General features: G+C 48.2%; 1 pseudogene; it reads right to left on the reverse strand.

Annotated features, from left to right (window-relative positions):
- Positions 1 to 3,225: 3,225 nt before the first annotated feature.
- On the reverse strand, positions 3,226 to 3,343 carry LOC124803569 (annotated as a pseudogene).
- Positions 3,344 to 5,868: the final 2,525 nt, after the last annotated feature.

Genomic DNA, 5,868 nt, shown 5'->3' on the forward strand with positions numbered 1-5,868 from the left:
TTTTTAGCCATCGACATCTTTTAAGCGGTGATCCTCCCCCACTCTGTCCCCACTGCTCTCAGCTGTGGACGGTCAGACACCTTTTAATTGAATGCCCCTATTTTAATCCGTTACGCTCCCGTCTACAGCTATCGCCTGATCTATCGTTGATTTTAGCAGATGACACGCGCTCAGCTGGCCGCGTTCTACAGTTTATTAGTGACAGTGAAATGACGTCAGTCATTTGATTTTTTTTTTTTTTGGGGACACCCAACCCGTTTCTATAGTGGATTTTTAAGCATTCCTTCTCCCTTTAGTTTCTCAAATTTTATGACTTTGTTCCCCTTGCTGCTGATTTTAAATTTCGTTTTTTTCCTGTTTCCTACGTCACGGGCTGGGCGCTAATGACCATAGAAGTTTTGTGCCCTAAAACCACAAAAAAAAGCGACGGGATACCAACATGTCGCCCGCCATACGAATCCGACAGCAAGGAGGGCTGGTCAAGGGTACCGCTTCATTTCATAGCTGGTCTCCTTTGGTTGTCATCTGCGGCACCCTTACAGCTCAGCGGTACGTCGACGAAAATCTACTCCCCGGTTTGTTGCCGTTCACAGAAAGCCATCCTGGACTTACATGTCAGCAACATATTGCCCACCCACACGCGGCGAGTGTTTCTTCCACTTGTCTTCGTTCTTGCCAAACCATACTTTGGCCATCAAAGTCGCCATACCTCTATCGAGAGAGTTTGTGGCATTATGGACAGTGCCCTCCAACCAGCTTAGAATTTTGGCCATCTAACGCCCCAATTTAACATAATTTTCCCTGATATCCCTCAGGACATCCAACAACACTATTAATGAGTGCCAAGCCGCATAACTGCTTGCATGAGGGTCAGAGGTGGACAAACGCGTTACTCAATTTGTGAAACTCTTTTTCATGAATAAATCGTCTAATTGCCCTGAAATTGTAACCATTTGTTTGTCTGTACATCTACGTCACATCTACCGATTTCGACCCCATTCCAATAATTAATTTGTGGTTCGTCATTTTTATTTTTTGTCTTTAGAGATAACGTCTGAGACTTGACACTAGAGCAGTGTGTCTAAGTCAGCGAAACGAGACGGAACCTGAAGGAGCAGGAAGAGTTGTGGAGTCGGAGAGGCCAGTGGAGGCAGCAGAACATTGGGACTGCAACAGTCGACACCGGCTGTGGTTGACTGTGACGTCGTTTTTCTTTGACTGCGGCAGCAGACGGTACTCCCTACGTCCAGAAGATGCGTCAGATGGGAGCCAAGGAGTAATTCTGACAGAGAGTTTGCGTTACGACGATTCTAACGTAAGGGGATGAAAGAGCGACTTGTGTCACTGAGAGGGTTCAAAACTGCATGTGTGCTGGAATTAGAATGTGATGAGGATTATAACTGTCAAAACACAATGCGGCGGTGTTGCGCCTACATTGGTAGAGATATTTTTACAGAGTGGTAATAGAACTGAAAAGTAACGGTAGGGTCATGTTGTTCTCTGAATGTACACTCCTGGAATTGGAAAAAAGAACACATTGACACCGGTGTGTCAGACCCACCATACTTGCTCCGGACACTGCGAGAGGGCTCTACAAGCAATGATCACACGCACGGCACAGCGGACACACCAGGAACCGCGGTGTTGGCCGTCGAATGACGCTAGCTGCGCAGCATTTGTGCACCGCCGCCGTCAGTGTCAGCCAGTTTGCCGTGGCATACGGAGCTCCATCGCAGTCTTTAACACTGGTAGCATGCCGCGACAGCGTGGACGTGAACCGTATGTGCAGTTGACGGACTTTGAGCGAGGGCGTATAGTGGGCATGCGGGAGGCCGGGTGGACGTACCGCCGAATTGCTCAACACGTGGGGCGTGAGGTCTCCACAGTACATCGATGTTGTCGCCAGTGGTCGGCGGAAGGTGCACGTGCCCGTCGACCTGGGACCGGACCGCAGCGACGCACGGATGCACGCCAAGACTGTAGGATCCTACGCAGTGCCGTAGGGGACCGCACCGCCACTTCCCAGCAAATTAGGGACACTGTTGCTCCTGGGGTATCGGCGAGGACCATTCGCAACCGTCTCCATGAAGCTGGGCTACGGTCCCGCACAACGTTAGGCCGTCTTCCGCTCACGCCCCAACATCATGCAGCCCGCCTCCAGTGGTGTCGCGACAGGCGTGAATGGAGGGACGAATGGAGACGTGTCGTCTTCAGCGATGAGAGTCGCTTCTGCCTTGGTGCCAATGATGGTTGTATGCGTGTTTGGCGCCGTGCAGGTGAGCGCCACAATCAGGACTGCATACGACCGAGGCACACAGGGCCAACACCCGGCATCATGGTGTGGGGAGCGATCTCCTACACTGGCCGTACACCACTGGTGATCGTCGAGGGGACACTGAATAGTGCACGGTACATCCAAACCGTCATCGAACCCATCGTTCCACCATTCCTAGACCGGCAAGGGAACTTGCTGTTCCAACAGGACAATGCACGTCCGCATGTATTCCGTGCCACCCAACGTGCTCTAGAAGGTGTAAGTCAACTACCCTGGCCAGCAAGATCTCCGGATCTGTCCCCCATTGAGCATGTTTGGGACTGGATGAAGCGTCGTCTCACGCGGTCTGCACGTCCAGCACGAACGCTGGTCCAACTGAGGCGCCAGGTGGAAATGGCATGGCAAGCCGTTCCACAGGACTGCATCCAGCATCTCTACGATCGTCTCCATGGGAGAATAGCAGCCTGCATTGCTGCGAAAGGTGGATATACAATGTACTAGTGCCGACATTGTGCATGCTCTGTTGCCTGTGTCTATGTGCCTGTGGTTCTGTCAGTGTGATCATGTGATGTATCTGACCCCAGTAATGTGTCAATAAAGTTTCCCCTTCCTGGGACAATGAATTCACGGTGTTCTTATTTCAATTTCCAGGAGTGTATTATAATTGTTTGTGAATAGAAAGGGCACGATGAGGACAAATTTTCTCTAATTGAGTCATGAAAAAAATTTTCAAATGTGTGTGAGTTCCTAAGGGACCAAACTGCTAAGGTCATCGGCCCCTACTCTTGCACACTATTTAAACTAACTAAGCGTCACTGGATGCGGATATGGAGAGGCATGTGATCGGCACACCGCTCTCCCGTCCGTATGTCAGTTTCCGAGACTGGAGCCGTTACTTCTCAGTCAAGTAGCTCCTCAGTTTGCCCCACAAGGGCTGGGTGCACCCCGCTTGCCAACAGCGTTCGGCAGACCGGATGGTCACCCATCCAAGTCCTAGCCCAGCCCGACAGCGCTTAACTTCGGTGATCTGACGGGAACCAGTATTACCACTGTGGCAAGGCCGTTGGCCTACGTAAACTTTGATGAATTACTATTTCATGTTCTTAGGGCCCTCTTTAAGCTTTTGTAACTTTACGCTGAAGAGACGAAAGTTATGGAATAGCTACATGCACATACACAGATGGCCGTAATATCGTGTACACAAGGTATAAAAGGACAGTGCACTGGCGAAGCTGTCATTACTCAGATTATTTCTGTGAAAATTTTTACTACGTCATTACGCCCCCAGGAAGGGGTTTAGCAGCTTTTGAACACGGAATGGTAGAGCTATACGTATGGGACATTCCATTTCGGAAATCATTTGGGAATTCAATATTCCGAGGACCATAGTGTTAACAATGTGCTGAGAATACCATATTTAAAGTTTTACCCTTTACAATTGACAACGAGTGGTCGAAGGTCTTCACTTAACGCCCCCCAGAGCAGCGGCATTTACATAGTGTTATCAGAGCTGATATACAAGCAACGCTGCGTGAAATAACCGCAGAAATCAATGTGGGACTACGACGAACGTACCTGTTAGGACAGTAAGGAGAAATGTGAGGCCGGCCGGTGTGGCCGAGCGGCTCTAGGCGCTACAGTCTGAAACCGCGCGACCGTTACCGTCACAGGTTCGAATCCTGCCTCGGGCATGGATGTGTGTGATGTCCTTAGGTTAGTTAGATTTAAGTAGTTCCAAGTTCTAGGGGACTGATGATCTCAGAAGTTGAGTCCCACAGTGCTCAGAGCCAGTTGAACTATTTGAATTTGAAGAAATGTGGCTTTGGTGGACTATGGCAGCAGAGAACGACACGAGTGCCTTTGGTACCACCACAACATCGCCTGCACCGCCTCTCCTGGGCTCGTGACATCGGTTGGACCACGGACGACTGGAAAACCGTGGCCTGGTAAGATGAGTGCCGATTTCAGTTGGTAAAAGCTGATACTGGGGTTCGAGTGTGGCGCAGACTCCACGAACCTATGGACCTAAGTTATCAACAAGACTCTACGCGAACTGATGGTTTCTCAATAATGGTGTGGGCTGTGTTCACATGGAATGGACTGGATTTTATGATCCAACTGGACCATAATTGACTGGAAATATGTTCGGCTACTTCGACACCATTTTCAGCCATTCATGGACCTTATGTTTCCAAACGATGATGGAATTCTTATGGATAGAACATTTGTGGGTCATAATCGAGAGGACAGCTCGTGCACAAAACGCTGCGCCGGCAACAGTTTCCCAATTATGGCCTGGTATAGAGGCGTCACGGCTCTGTAGTTCTGTAGGGGATTCCAACGACTTGTTGAGTCCATGCCTCGTTAAGCTGCTGCGATATTAGGTGCCCCATGACTTGTCACCTCGGAGTATTTATCTCCGATAAACTGTTTCAATTGAAGTTAGTTGATTTGAACATCGAGCGTAAGAGTTTGCCATAATTATTTACGCATGCGCTTTGCCGTCGTAAATTGCTGTTAATAGAACATTACATTTCGTCAGAAGTCTATTCTTACAAAAACCTCAACGAAATACCACTTCCTCAGAAAGCGCGAGCCACCGCGAAAGCCAATTTCGTGCCCCTAAGAGGTGCAGGAAAGATGTGAAGAAATATAAAAACAAATGATTGTTGGAAGAACTGACTCAGAATATAGAAAATTCAAAACAGCCTTTGGTGAAATTAAAAACTGGGGTGGTAACATTAAGAGTGCAGTGGGAATTCCATTGCTAAATGCAGAGGAGAGAGTGAATAGATAGAAATAGCTTATTGAAGGTCTATATGACGGGGAAGATTTGTCTGATGACGTGATACAAGAATAAACAGGAGTTGATGACGAAGAGATAGTGAATCCAGTATTGGAATCAGAAGTTAAAATGGCTTTGGAAGACTTAAAATCGAATAATACAGTAGGGATGGATAACATTCCATCAAAATTTGTTAAACCATTAGGCGAAGAGGCAAGAAACTAATTTTTCATTTTGGTGTGTAGAATGTATGAGTCTGTGGACTTCGGAGAAACATCATTCACACTATACCGAAGACTGCAAGAGCCGACAAATGTCAGAATTATCGCACAATCAGCTTAACCGCTCATGCGTACAAGTTGCTGATAATACACTACTCGCCATTAACATTGCTACACCACGAAGAGGACGTGCTACAGATGCTGTGATATGCAAATGATTAGCTTTTCAGAGCATTCACACAAGGTTGGCGCCGGTGGCAACACCTACAACGTCCTGACATGAGGAAAGTTTCCAACCGATTTCTCATACACAAACAGCATTTGACTGGCGTTGCCTGGTGAGACGATGTTGTAATGCCTCATGTAAGGAGGAGAAATGCGTACCATCACGTTTCCGACTTTGATAAAGGTCGGATTGTAGCCTATCGCGATTGCGGTTTATCGTATCGCGACATTGCTGCTCGCGTTGGTCGAGGTCCAATGACTGTTAGCAGACTATGGAATCGGTGGGTTCAGGAGGGTAATACGAATCGCCGTGCTGGATCCCAACCGCCTCATATCAATAGCAGTCGAGATGACAGGCATCT

This window comes from Schistocerca piceifrons, chromosome 6, assembly GCF_021461385.2.
Source record: "Schistocerca piceifrons isolate TAMUIC-IGC-003096 chromosome 6, iqSchPice1.1, whole genome shotgun sequence".
Classification (NCBI taxonomy): domain Eukaryota; kingdom Metazoa; phylum Arthropoda; class Insecta; order Orthoptera; family Acrididae; genus Schistocerca; species Schistocerca piceifrons.